The sequence below is a fragment of the Triturus cristatus genome, chromosome 1_1 (genome assembly GCF_964204655.1).
Source record: "Triturus cristatus chromosome 1_1, aTriCri1.1, whole genome shotgun sequence".
Taxonomy (NCBI): Eukaryota; Metazoa; Chordata; class Amphibia; order Caudata; family Salamandridae; genus Triturus; species Triturus cristatus.
This window is the reverse complement of record NC_140579.1, coordinates 201,908,566-201,925,609: the sequence shown is the minus strand read 5'-3', so window position 1 is coordinate 201,925,609 and position 17,044 is coordinate 201,908,566.

The window sequence follows — 17,044 nt, the reverse complement described above, 5'->3', positions numbered from 1 at the left end:
ACTCACTGACTCTCACTCACTGACTGACTCACTCTCACTGACTGACTCACTCTCACTACTGGCTCACTCTCACTGACTGAGTCACTGCATGACTCACTGGCTTTCTCACTGGCTGACTCACTCACTCTCACTGACTGACTCACTCACTCTCACTGACTGACTCACTCACTCTCACTGACTGACTCGCTCACTCTCACTGACTGACTCACTCTCACTGACTCACTCTCTCTCTCACTGACTCACTCACTCTCACTGACTGACTCACTCTCACTGACTGACTCACTCTCACTGATTGACTCACTCTCACTGACTGACTCACTCTCACTGACTGACTCACTCACTCTCACTGACTGACTCACTCACTCTCACTGACTGACTTGCTCACTCTCACTGACTGACTCACTCTCACTGACTCACTCTCTCTCTCACTGACTCACTCACTCTCACTGACTGACTCACTCTCACTGACTGACTCACTCTCACTGATTGACTCACTCTCACTGACTGACTCACTCACTCTCACTCACTGACTCACTCACTCTCACTGACTGACTCACTCTCACTGACTGACTCTCTCTCTCTCTCACTGACTGACTCACTCACACTCACTGACTGACTCACTCACTCTCACTGACTGACTCACTCACTCTCACTGACTGACTCACTCTCACTGACTCACTCACTCTCAATGATTTACTCACTCTCACTGACTCACTCACTCACTCTCACTGACTCACTCACTCTCACTGACTCACTCACTCTCACTGACTCACTCACTCTAACTGACTCACTGACTCTCACTGACTCACTGACTCTCACTCACTGACTGACTCACTCTCACTGACTGACTCACTCTCACTGACTGGCTCACTCTCACTGACTGAGTCACTGCATGACTCACTGGCTGACTCACTGGCTGACTCACTCACTCTCACTGACTGACTCACTCACTCTCACTGACTGACTCACTTACTCTCACTGACTGACTCACTCACTCTCACTGACTGAGACTCACTCTCACTGACTGACACTCACTCTCATTGACTGACTTACTCACTCTCACTGACTGACTCACTCATTCTCACTCACTGACTCACTCACTCTCACTGACTGACTCACTCTCACTGACTGACTCTCTCTCTCTCACTGACTGACTCACTCACACTCACTGACTGACTCACTCACTCTCACTGACTGACTCACTCACTCTCACTGACTGACTCACTCTCACTGACACTCACCCACTCTCACACACTGACTAACTCACTCTCACTGACTGACTCCCTCTCACTGACTCACTCTCACTGACTCACTCTCACTGACTGACTCACTCTCACTGACTGACTCACTCTCACTGACTGGCTCACTCTCACTGACTGAGTCACTGACTGACCCACTGGCTGACTCACTGGCTGACTCACTCACTCTCACTGACTGACTCACTCACTCTTACTGACTGACTCACTCACTCTCACTGACTGACTCACTTACTCTCACTGACTGACTCACTCACTCTCACTGACTGACTCACTCACTCTCACTGACTGACTCACTCACTCTCACTGACTGACTCACTCACTCTCACTGACTGAGACTCACTCTCACTGACTGACACTAACTTTCACTGACTGACACTCACTCTCACTGACTGACACTCACTCTCACTGACTGACTCACATACTCTCACTGACTGACTCAGTCTCCCTGACTGACTCACTCACTCTCACTGACTGACTCACTCTCACTGACTGACTCACTCACTCTCACTGACTGACTCGCTCACTCTCACTGACTGACTCACTCTCACTGACTCACTCTCTCTCTCACTGACTCACCCACTCTCACTGACTGACTCAATCTCACTGACTGACTCACTCTCACTGATTGACTCACTCTCACTGACTGACTCACTCACTCTCACTCACTGACTCACTCACTCTCACTGACTGACTCACTCTCACTGACTGACTCACTCACTCTCACTGACTGACTCACTCACTCTCACTGACTGACTCGCTCACTCTCACTGACTGAGACTCACTCTCACTGACTGACACTAACTTTCACTGACTGACACTCACTCTCACTGACTGACACTCACTCTCACTGACTGACTCACATACTCTCACTGACTGACTCAGTCTCCCTGACTGACTCACTCACTCTCACTGACTCACTCACTCTCACTGACTGACTCACTCACTCTCACTGACTGACTCGCTCACTCTCACTGACTGACTCACTCTCACTGACTCACTCTCTCTCTCACTGACTCACTCACTCTCACTGACTGACTCACTCTCACTGACTGACTCACTCTCACTGATTGACTCACTCTCACTGACTGACTCACTCACTCTCACTCACTGACTCACTCACTCTCACTGACTGACTCACTCTCACTGACTGACTCTCTCTCTCTCTCACTGACTGACTGACTCACACTCACTGACTGACTCACTCACTCTCACTAACTGACTCACTCACTCTCACTGACTGACTCACTCTCACTGACTCACTCACTCTCAATGATTTACTCACTCTCACTGACTCACTCACTCACTCTCACTGACTCACTCACTCTCACTGACTCACTCACTCTCACTGACTCACTCACTCTAACTGACTCACTGACTCTCACTGACTCACTGACTCTCACTCACTGACTGACTCACTCTCACTGACTGACTCACTCTCACTGACTGGCTCACTCTCACTGACTGAGTCACTGCATGACTCACTGGCTGACTCACTGGCTGACTCACTCACTCTCACTGACTGACTCACTCACTCTCACTGACTGACTCACTCACTCTCACTGACTGACTCGCTCACTCTCACTGACTGACTCACTCTCACTGACTCACTCTCTCTCTCACTGACTCACTCACTCTCACTGACTGACTCACTCTCACTGACTGACTCACTCTCACTGATTGACTCACTCTCACTGACTGACTCACTCTCACTGACTGACTCACTCACTCTCACTGACTGACTCACTCACTCTCACTGACTGACTCGCTCACTCTCACTGACTGACTCACTCTCACTGACTCACTCTCTCTCTCACTGACTCACTCACTCTCACTGACTGACTCACTCTCACTGACTGACTCACTCTCACTGATTGACTCACTCTCACTGACTGACTCACTCACTCTCACTCACTGACTCACTCACTCTCACTGACTGACTCACTCTCACTGACTGACTCTCTCTCTCTCTCACTGACTGACTCACTCACACTCACTGACTGACTCACTCACTCTCACTGACTGACTCACTCACTCTCACTGACTGACTCACTCTCACTGACTCACTCACTCTCAATGATTTACTCACTCTCACTGACTCACTCACTCACTCTCACTGACTCACTCACTCTCACTGACTCACTCACTCTCACTGACTCACTCACTCTAACTGACTCACTGACTCTCACTGACTCACTGACTCTCACTCACTGACTGACTCACTCTCACTGACTGACTCACTCTCACTGACTGGCTCACTCTCACTGACTGAGTCACTGCATGACTCACTGGCTGACTCACTGGCTGACTCACTCACTCTCACTGACTGACTCACTCACTCTCACTGACTGACTCACTTACTCTCACTGACTGACTCACTCACTCTCACTGACTGAGACTCACTCTCACTGACTGACACTCACTCTCATTGACTGACTTACTCACTCTCACTGACTGACTCACTCACTCTCACTCACTGACTCACTCACTCTCACTGACTGACTCACTCTCACTGACTGACTCTCTCTCTCTCACTGACTGACTCACTCACACTCACTGACTGACTCACTCACTCTCACTGACTGACTCACTCACTCTCACTGACTGACTCACTCTCACTGACACTCACCCACTCTCACACACTGACTAACTCACTCTCACTGACTGACTCCCTCTCACTGACTCACTCTCACTGACTCACTCTCACTGACTGACTCACTCTCACTGACTGACTCACTCTCACTGACTGGCTCACTCTCACTGACTGAGTCACTGACTGACCCACTGGCTGACTCACTGGCTGACTCACTCACTCTCACTGACTGACTCACTCACTCTTACTGACTGACTCACTCACTCTCACTGACTGACTCACTTACTCTCACTGACTGACTCACTCACTCTCACTGACTGACTCACTCACTCTCACTGACTGACTCACTCACTCTCACTGACTGACTCACTCACTCTCACTGACTGAGACTCACTCTCACTGACTGACACTAACTTTCACTGACTGACACTCACTCTCACTGACTGACACTCACTCTCACTGACTGACTCACATACTCTCACTGACTGACTCAGTCTCCCTGACTGACTCACTCACTCTCACTGACTCACTCACTCTCACTGACTGACTCACTCACTCTCACTGACTGACTCGCTCACTCTCACTGACTGACTCACTCTCACTGACTCACTCTCTCTCTCACTGACTCACCCACTCTCACTGACTGACTCACTCTCACTGACTGACTCACTCTCACTGATTGACTCACTCTCACTGACTGACTCACTCACTCTCACTCACTGACTCACTCACTCTCACTGACTGACTCACTCTCACTGACTGACTCTCTCTCTCTCTCACTGACTGACTCACTCACACTCACTGACTGACTCACTCACTCTCACTGACTGACTCACTCACTCTCACTGACTGACTCACTCTCACTGACTCACTCACTCTCAATGATTTACTCACTCTCACTCACTCACTCACTCACTCTCACTGACTCACTCACTCTCACTGACTCACTCACTCTCACTTACTCACTCACTCTAACTGACTCACTGACTCTCACTGACTCACTGACTCTCACTCACTGACTGACTCACTCTCACTGACTGACTCACTCTCACTGACTGGCTCACTCTCACTGACTGAGTCACTGCATGACTCACTGGCTGACTCACTGGCTGACTCACTCACTCTCACTGACTGACTCACTCACTCTCACTGACTGACTCACTTACTCTCACTGACTGACTCACTCACTCTCACTGACTGAGACTCACTCTCACTGACTGACACTCACTCTCATTGACTGACTTACTCACTCTCACTGACTGACTCACTCACTCTCACTCACTGACTCACTCACTCTCACTGACTGACTCACTCTCACTGACTGACTCTCTCTCTCTCACTGACTGACTCACTCACACTCACTGACTGACTCACTCACTCTCACTGACTGACTCACTCACTCTCACTGACTGACTCACTCTCAATGACACTCACCCACTCTCACACACTGACTAACTCACTCTCACTGACTGACTCCCTCTCACTGACTCACTCTCACTGACTCACTCTCACTGACTGACTCACTCTCACTGACTGGCTCACTCCCACTGACTGAGTCACTGACTGACCCACTGGCTGACTTACTGGCTGACTCACTCACTCTCACTGACTGACTCACTCACTCTTACTGACTGACTCACTCACTCTCACTGACTGACTCACTTACTCTCACTGACTGACTCACTCACTCTCACTGACTGACTCACTCACTCTCACTGACTGACTCACTCACTCTCACTGACTGACTCACTCACTCTCACTGACTGAGACTCACTCTCACTGACTGACACTAACTTTCACTGACTGACACTCACTCTCACTGACTGACACTCACTCTCACTGACTGACTCACATACTCTCACTGACTGACTCAGTCTCCCTGACTGACTCACTCACTCTCACTGACTCACTCACTCTCACTGACTGACTCACTCACTCTCACTGACTGACTCGCTCACTCTCACTGACTGACTCACTCTCACTGACTCACTCTCTCTCTCACTGACTCACTCACTCTCACTGACTGACTCACTCTCACTGACTGACTCACTCTCACTGATTGACTCACTCTCACTGACTGACTCACTCACTCTCACTCACTGACTCACTCACTCACTCTCACTGACTAACTCACTCTCACTGACTGACTCTCTCTCTCTCTCACTGACTGACTGACTCACACTCACTGACTGACTCACTCACTCTCACTAACTGACTCACTCACTCTCACTGACTGACTCACTCTCACTGACTCACTCACTCTCAATGATTTACTCACTCTCACTGACTCACTCACTCACTCTCACTGACTCACTCACTCTCACTGACTCACTCACTCTCACTGACTCACTCACTCTAATTGACTCACTGACTCTCACTGACTCACTGACTCTCACTCACTGACTGACTCACTCTCACTGACTGACTCACTCTCACTGACTGGCTCACTCTCACTGACTGAGTCACTGCATGACTCACTGGCTGACTCACTGGCTGACTCACTCACTCTCACTGACTGACTCACTCACTCTCACTGACTGACTCACTCACTCTCACTGACTGACTCGCTCACTCTCACTGACTGACTCACTCTCACTGACTCACTCTCTCTCTCACTGACTCACTCACTCTCACTGACTGACTCACTCTCACTGACTGACTCACTCTCACTGATTGACTCACTCTCACTGACTGACTCACTCACTCTCACTCACTGACTCACTCACTCTCACTGACTGACTCACTCTCACTGACTGACTCTCTCTCTCTCTCACTGACTGACTCACTCACACTCACTGACTGACTCACTCACTCACTCTCACTGACTGACTCACTCTCACTGACTCACTCACTCTCAATGATTTACTCACTCTCACTCACTCACTCACTCACTCTCACTGACTCACTCACTCTCACTGACTCACTCACTCTCACTGACTCACTCACTCTAACTGACTGACTCACTCACTCTCACTGACTGACTCACTTACTCTCACTGACTGACTCACTCACTCTCACTGACTGACTCACTCACTCTCACTGACTGACTCACTCACTCTCACTGACTGAGACTCACTCTCACTGACTGACACTAACTTTCACTGACTGACACTCACTCTCACTGACTGACACTCACTCTCACTGACTGACTCACATACTCTCACTGACTGACTCAGTCTCCCTGACTGACTCACTCACTCTCACTGACTCACTCACTCTCACTGACTGACTCACTCACTCTCACTGACTGACTCGCTCACTCTCACTGACTGACTCACTCTCACTGACTCACTCTCTCTCTCACTGACTCACTCACTCTCACTGACTGACTCACTCTCACTGACTGACTCACTCTCACTGATTGACTCACTCTCACTGACTGACTCACTCACTCTCACTCACTGACTCACTCACTCTCACTGACTGACTCACTCTCACTGACTGACTCTATCTCTCTCTCACTGACTGACTGACTCACACTCACTGACTGACTCACTCACTCTCACTAACTGACTCACTCACTCTCACTGACTGACTCACTCTCACTGACTCACTCACTCTCAATGATTTACTCACTCTCACTGACTCACTCACTCACTCTCACTGACTCACTCACTCTCACTGACTCACTCACTCTCACTGACTCACTCACTCTAACTGACTCACTGACTCTCACTGACTCACTGACTCTCACTCACTGACTGACTCACTCTCACTGACTGACTCACTCTCACTGACTGGCTCACTCTCACTGACTGAGTCACTGCATGACTCACTGGCTGACTCACTGGCTGACTCACTCACTCTCACTGACTGACTCACTCACTCTCACTGACTGACTCACTCACTCTCACTGACTGACTCGCTCACTCTCACTGACTGACTCACTCTCACTGACTCACTCTCTCTCTCACTGACTCACTCACTCTCACTGACTGACTCACTCTCACTGACTGACTCACTCTCACTGATTGACTCACTCTCACTGACTGACTCACTCACTCTCACTCACTGACTCACTCACTCTCACTGACTGACTCACTCTCACTGACTGACTCTCTCTCTCTCTCACTGACTGACTCACTCACACTCACTGACTGACTCACTCACTCTCACTGACTGACTCACTCTCACTGACTCACTCACTCTCAATGATTTACTCACTCTCACTCACTCACTCACTCACTCTCACTGACTCACTCACTCTCACTGACTCACTCACTCTCACTGACTCACTCACTCTAACTGACTCACTGACTCTCACTGACTCACTGACTCTCACTCACTGACTGACTCACTCTCACTGACTGACTCACTCTCACTGACTGGCTCACTCTCACTGACTGAGTCACTGCATGACTCACTGGCTGACTCACTGGCTGACTCACTCACTCTCACTGACTGACTCACTCACTCTCACTGACTGACTCACTTACTCTCACTGACTGACTCACTCACTCTCACTGACTGAGACTCACTCTCACTGACTGACACTCACTCTCATTGACTGACTTACTCACTCTCACTGACTGACTCACTCACTCTCACTCACTGACTCACTCACTCTCACTGACTGACTCACTCTCACTGACTGACTCTCTCTCTCTCACTGACTGACTCACACTCACTGACTGACTGACTCACTCTCACTGACTGACTCACTCACTCTCACTGACTGACTCACTCTCAATGACACTCACCCACTCTCACACACTGACTAACTCACTCTCACTGACTGACTCCCTCTCACTGACTCACTCTCACTGACTCACTCTCACTGACTGACTCACTCTCACTGACTGGCTCACTCCCACTGACTGAGTCACTGACTGACCCACTGGCTGACTTACTGGCTGACTCACTCACTCTCACTGACTGACTCACTCACTCTTACTGACTGACTCACTCACTCTCACTGACTGACTCACTTACTCTCACTGACTGACTCACTCACTCTCACTGACTGACTCACTCACTCTCACTGACTGACTCACTCACTCTCACTGACTGACTCACTCACTCTCACTGACTGACTCACTCACTCTCACTGACTGAGACTCACTCTCACTGACTGACACTAACTTTCACTGACTGACACTCACTTGACTGACACTAACTTTCACTGACTGACACTCACTCTCACTGACTGACACTCACTCTCACTGACTGACTCACATACTCTCACTGACTGACTCAGTCTCCCTGACTGACTCACTCACTCTCACTGACTCACTCACTCTCACTGACTGACTCACTCACTCTCACTGACTGACTCGCTCACTCTCACTGACTGACTCACTCTCACTGACTCACTCTCTCTCTCACTGACTCACTCACTCTCACTGACTGACTCACTCTCACTGACTGACTCACTCTCACTGATTGACTCACTCTCACTGACTGACTCACTCACTCTCACTCACTGACTCACTCACTCTCACTGACTAACTCACTCTCACTGACTGACTCTCTCTCTCTCTCACTGACTGACTGACTCACACTCACTGACTGACTCACTCACTCTCACTAACTGACTCACTCACTCTCACTGACTGACTCACTCTCACTGACTCACTCACTCTCAATGATTTACTCACTCTCACTGACTCACTCACTCACTCTCACTGACTCACTCACTCTCACTGACTCACTCACTCTCACTGACTCACTCACTCTAACTGACTCACTGACTCTCACTGACTCACTGACTCTCACTCACTGACTGACTCACTCTCACTGACTGACTCACTCTCACTGACTGGCTCACTCTCACTGACTGAGTCACTGCATGACTCACTGGCTGACTCACTGGCTGACTCACTCACTCTCACTGACTGACTCACTCACTCTCACTGACTGACTCACTCACTCTCACTGACTGACTCGCTCACTCTCACTGACTGACTCACTCTCACTGACTCACTCTCTCTCTCACTGACTCACTCACTCTCACTGACTGACTCACTCTCACTGACTGACTCACTCTCACTGATTGACTCACTCTCACTGACTGACTCACTCACTCTCACTCACTGACTCACTCACTCTCACTGACTGACTCACTCTCACTGACTGACTCTCTCTCTCTCTCACTGACTGACTCACTCACACTCACTGACTGACTCACTCACTCTCACTGACTGACTCACTCTCACTGACTCACTCACTCTCAATGATTTACTCACTCTCACTCACTCACTCACTCACTCTCACTGACTCACTCACTCTCACTGACTCACTCACTCTCACTGACTCACTCACTCTAACTGACTGACTCACTCACTCTCACTGACTGACTCACTTACTCTCACTGACTGACTCACTCACTCTCACTGACTGACTCACTCACTCTCACCGACTGACTCACTCACTCTCACTGACTGACTCACTCACTCTCACTGACTGAGACTCACTCTCACTGACTGACACTAACTTTCACTGACTGACACTCACTCTCACTGACTGACACTCACTCTCACTGACTGACTCACATACTCTCACTGACTGACTCAGTCTCCCTGACTGACTCACTCACTCTCACTGACTCACTCACTCTCACTGACTGACTCACTCACTCTCACTGACTGACTCGCTCACTCTCACTGACTGACTCACTCTCACTGACTCACTCTCTCTCTCACTGACTCACTCACTCTCACTGACTGACTCACTCTCACTGACTGACTCACTCTCACTGATTGACTCACTCTCACTGACTGACTCACTCACTCTCACTCACTGACTCACTCACTCTCACTGACTGACTCACTCTCACTGACTGACTCTCTCTCTCTCTCACTGACTGACTGACTCACACTCACTGACTGACTCACTCACTCTCACTAACTGACTCACTCACTCTCACTGACTGACTCACTCTCACTGACTCACTCACTCTCAATGATTTACTCACTCTCACTGACTCACTCACTCACTCTCACTGACTCACTCACTCTCACTGACTCACTCACTCTCACTGACTCACTCACTCTAACTGACTCACTGACTCTCACTGACTCACTGACTCTCACTCACTGACTGACTCACTCTCACTGACTGACTCACTCTCACTGACTGGCTCACTCTCACTGACTGAGTCACTGCATGACTCACTGGCTGACTCACTGGCTGACTCACTCACTCTCACTGACTGACTCACTCACTCTCACTGACTGACTCACTCACTCTCACTGACTGACTCGCTCACTCTCACTGACTGACTCACTCTCACTGACTCACTCTCTCTCTCACTGACTCACTCACTCTCACTGACTGACTCACTCTCACTGACTGACTCACTCTCACTGATTGACTCACTCTCACTGACTGACTCACTCACTCTCACTCACTGACTCACTCACTCTCACTGACTGACTCACTCTCACTGACTGACTCTCTCTCTCTCTCACTGACTGACTCACTCACACTCACTGACTGACTCACTCACTCTCACTGACTGACTCACTCTCACTGACTCACTCACTCTCAATGATTTACTCACTCTCACTCACTCACTCACTGACTCACTCACTCTCACTGACTCACTCACTCTCACTGACTCACTCACTCTCACTGACTCACTCACTCTAACTGACTCACTGACTCTCACTGACTCACTGACTCTCACTCACTGACTGACTCACTCTCACTGACTGACTCACTCTCACTGACTGGCTCACTCTCACTGACTGAGTCACTGCATAACTCACTGGCTGACTCACTGGCTGACTCACTCACTCTCACTGACTGACTCACTCACTCTCACTGACTGACTCACTTACTCTCACTGACTGACTCACTCACTCTCACTGACTGAGACTCACTCTCACTGACTGACACTCACTCTCATTGACTGACTTACTCACTCTCACTGACTGACTCACTCACTCTCACTCACTGACTCACTCACTCTCACTGACTGACTCACTCTCACTGACTGACTCTCTCTCTCTCACTGACTGACTCACACTCACTGACTGACTGACTCACTCTCACTGACTGACTCACTCACTCTCACTGACTGACTCACTCTCAATGACACTCACCCACTCTCACACACTGACTAACTCACTCTCACTGACTGACTCCCTCTCACTGACTCACTCTCACTGACTCACTCTCACTGACTGACTCACTCTCACTGACTGGCTCACTCCCACTGACTGAGTCACTGACTGACCCACTGGCTGACTTACTGGCTGACTCACTCACTCTCACTGACTGACTCACTCACTCTTACTGACTGACTCACTCACTCTCACTGACTGACTCACTTACTCTCACTGACTGACTCACTCACTCTCACTGACTGACTCACTCACTCTCACTGACTGACTCACTCACTCTCACTGACTGACTCACTCACTCTCACTGACTGACTCACTCACTCTCACTGACTGAGACTCACTCTCACTGACTGACACTAACTTTCACTGACTGACACTCACTCTCACTGACTGACACTCACTCTCACTGACTGACTCACATACTCTCACTGACTGACTCAGTCTCCCTGACTGACTCACTCACTCTCACTGACTCACTCACTCTCACTGACTGACTCACTCACTCTCACTGACTGACTCGCTCACTCTCACTGACTGACTCACTCTCACTGACTCACTCTCTCTCTCACTGACTCACTCACTCTCACTGACTGACTCACTCTCACTGACTGACTCACTCTCACTGATTGACTCACTCTCACTGACTGACTCACTCACTCTCACTCACTGACTCACTCACTCTCACTGACTGACTCACTCTCACTGACTGACTCTCTCTCTCTCTCACTGACTGACTGACTCACACTCACTGACTGACTCACTCACTCTCACTAACTGACTCACTCACTCTCACTGACTGACTCACTCTCACTGACTCACTCACTCTCAATGATTTACTCACTCTCACTGACTCACTCACTCTCACTGACTCACTCACTCTCACTGACTCACTCACTCTCACTGACTCACTCACTCTAACTGACTCACTGACTCTCACTGACTCACTGACTCTCACTCACTGACTGACTCACTCTCACTGACTGACTCACTCTCACTGACTGGCTCACTCTCACTGACTGAGTCACTGCATGACTCACTGGCTGACTCACTGGCTGACTCACTCACTCTCACTGACTGACTCACTCACTCTCACTGACTGACTCACTTACTCTCACTGACTGACTCACTCACTCTCACTGACTGAGACTCACTCTCACTGACTGACACTCACTCTCATTGACTGACTTACTCACTCTCACTGACTGACTCACTCACTCTCACTCACTGACTCACTCACTCTCACTGACTGACTCACTCTCACTGACTGACTCTCTCTCTCTCACTGACTGACTCACTCACACTCACTGACTGACTCACTCACTCTCACTGACTGACTCACTCACTCTCACTGACTGACTCACTCTCACTGACACTCACCCACTCTCACACACTGACTAACTCACTCTCACTGACTGACTCCCTCTCACTGACTCACTCTCACTGACTCACTCTCACTGACTGACTCACTCTCACTGACTGGCTCACTCTCACTGACTGGCTCACTCTCACTGACTGAGTCACTGACTGACCCACTGGCTGACTTACTGGCTGACTCACTCACTCTCACTGACTGACTGACTCACTCTTACTGACTGACTGACTCACTCTCACTGACTGACTCACTTACTCTCACTGACTGACTCACTCACTCTCACTGACTGACTCACTCACTCTCACTGACTGACTCACTCACTCTCACTGACTGACTCACTCACTCTCACTGACTGAGACTCACTCTCACTGACTGACACTAACTTTCACTGACTGACACTCACTCTCACTGACTGACACTCACTCTCACTGACTGACTCACATACTCTCACTGACTGACTCACATACTCTCACTGACTGACTCAGTCTCCCTGACTGACTCACTCACTCTCACTGACTCACTCACTCTCACTGACTGACTCACTCACTCTCACTGACTGACTCGCTCACTCTCACTGACTGACTCACTCTCACTGACTCACTCTCTCTCTCACTGACTCACTCACTCTCACTGACTGACTCACTCTCACTGACTGACTCACTCTCACTGATTGACTCACTCTCACTGACTGACTCACTCACTCTCACTCACTGACTCACTCACTCTCACTGACTGACTCACTCTCACTGACTGACTCTCTCTCTCTCTCACTGACTGACTGACTCACACTCACTGACTGACTCACTCACTCTCACTAACTGACTCACTCACTCTCACTGACTGACTCACTCTCACTGACTCACTCACTCTTAATGATTTACTCACTCTCACTGACTCACTCACTCACTCTCACTGACTCACTCACTCTCACTGACTCACTCACTCTCACTGACTCACTCACTCTAACTGACTCACTGACTCTCAATGACTCACTGACTCTCACTCACTGACTGACTCACTCTCACTGACTGACTCACTCTCACTGACTGGCTCACTCTCACTGACTGAGTCACTGCATGACTCACTGGCTGACTCACTGGCTGACTCACTCACTCTCACTGACTGACTCACTCACTCTCACTGACTGACTCACTTACTCTCACTGACTGACTCACTCACTCTCACTGACTGACACTCACTCTCACTGACTGACACTCACTCTCACTGACTGACTTACTCACTCACTCTCACTGACTGACTCACTCACTCTCACTCACTGACTCACTCACTCTCACTGACTGACTCACTCTCACTCACTGACTCTCTCTCTCTCACTGACTGACTCACTCACACTCACTGACTGAGTCACTCACTCTCACTGACTGACTCACTCACTCTCACTGACTCACTCACTCTCACTGACTCACTCACTCTCAATGATTTACTCACTCTCACTGACTCACTCACTCACTCTCACTGACTCACTCACTCTCACTGACTCACTCACTCTCACTGACTCACTCACTCTAACTGACTCACTGACTCTCACTGACTCACTGACTCTCACTCACTGACTGACTGACTCACTCTCACTGACTGACTCACTCTCACTGACTGGCTCACTCTCACTGACTGAGTCACTGCATGACTCACTGGCTGACTCACTGGCTGACTCACTCACTCTCACTGACTGACTCACTCACTCTCACTGACTGACTCACTTACTCTCACTGACTGACTCACTCTCACTGACTCACTCACTCTCAATGATTTACTCACTCTCACTGACTCACTCACTCACTCTCACTGACTCACTCACTCTCACTGACTCACTCACTCTAACTGACTCACTGACTCTCACTGACTCTCACTCACTGACTGACTCACTCTCACTGACTGACTCACTCTCACTGACTGGCTCACTCTCACTGACTGAGTCACTGCATGACTCACTGGCTGACTCACTGGCTGACTCACTCACTCTCACTGACTGACTCACTCACTCTCACTGACTGACTCACTTACTCTCACTGACTGACTCACTCACTCTCACTGACTGAGACTCACTCTCACTGACTGACACTCACTCTCACTGACTGACTTACTCACTCTCACTGACTGACTCACTCACTCTCACTCACTGACTCACTCACTCTCACTGACTGACTCACTCTCACTGACTGACTCTCTCTCTCTCTCACTGACTGACTCACTCACACTCACTGACTGAGTCACTCACTCTCACTGACTGACTCACTCACTCTCACTGACTCACTCACTCTCACTGACTCACTCAATCTCAATGATTTACTCACTCTCACTGACTCACTCACTCACTCTCACTGACTCACTCACTCTCACTGACTCACTCACTCTCACTGACTCACTCACTCTAACTGACTCACTGACTCTCACTGACTCACTGACTCTCACTCACTGACTGACTCACTCTCACTGACTGACTCACTCTCACTGACTGGCTCACTCTCACTGACTGAGTCACTGCATGACTCACTGGCTGACTCACTGGCTGACTCACTCACTCTCACTGACTGACTCACTCACTCTCACTGACTGACTCACTTACTCTCACTGACTGACTCACTCACTCTCACTGACTGAGACTCACTCTCACTGACTGACACTCACTCTCACTGACTGACACTCACTCTCACTGACTGACACTCACTCTCACTGACTGACTCACGCACTCTCACTGACTGACTCAGTCTCCCTGACTGACTCACTCACTCTCACTGACTCACTCACTCTCACTGACTGACTTACTCACTCTCACTGACTGACTGACTCACTCTCACTGACTGACTGACTCACTCTCACTGACTGACTCACTCACTCTCACTGATTGACTCACTCTCACTGACTGACTCACTCACTCTCACTCACTGACTCACTCACTCTCACTGACTGACTCACTCTCACTGACTGACTCTCTCTCTCTCTTACTGACTGACTCACTCACACTCACTGACTGACTCACTCACTCTCACTGACTGACTCACTCACTCTCACTGACTGACTCACTCTCACTGACTCACTCACTCTCAATGATTTATTCACTCTCACTGACTCACTCACTCACTCTCACTGACTCACTCACCCTCACTGACTCACTCACTCTCACTGACTCACTCACTCTAACTGACTCACTGACTCTCACTGACTCACTGACTCTCACTCACTGACTGACTCACTCTCACTGACTGACTCACTCTCACTGACTGGCTCACTCTCACTGACTGAGTCACTGCATGACTCACTGGCTGACTCACTGGCTGACTCACTCACTCTCACTGACTGACTGACTCACTCTCACTGACTGACTCACTTACTCTCACTGACTGACTCACTCACTCTCACTGACTGAGACTCACTCTCACTGACTGACACTCACTCTCACTGTTTGACTTACTCACTCTCACTGACTGACTCACTCACTCTGACTCACTGACTCACTCACTCTCACTGACTGACTCACTCTCACTGACTGACTCTCTCTCTCTCACTGACTGACTCACTCACACTCACTGACTGACTCACTCACTCTCATTGACTGACTCACTCTCTCTCACTGACTCACTCACTCTCACTGACTCACTCACTCTCAATGATTTACTCACTCTCACTGACTCACTGACTCACTCACTCTCACTGACTCACTCACTCTAACTGACTCACTGACTCTCACTGACTCACTGACTCTCACTCACTGACTGACTCACTCTCACTGACTGAC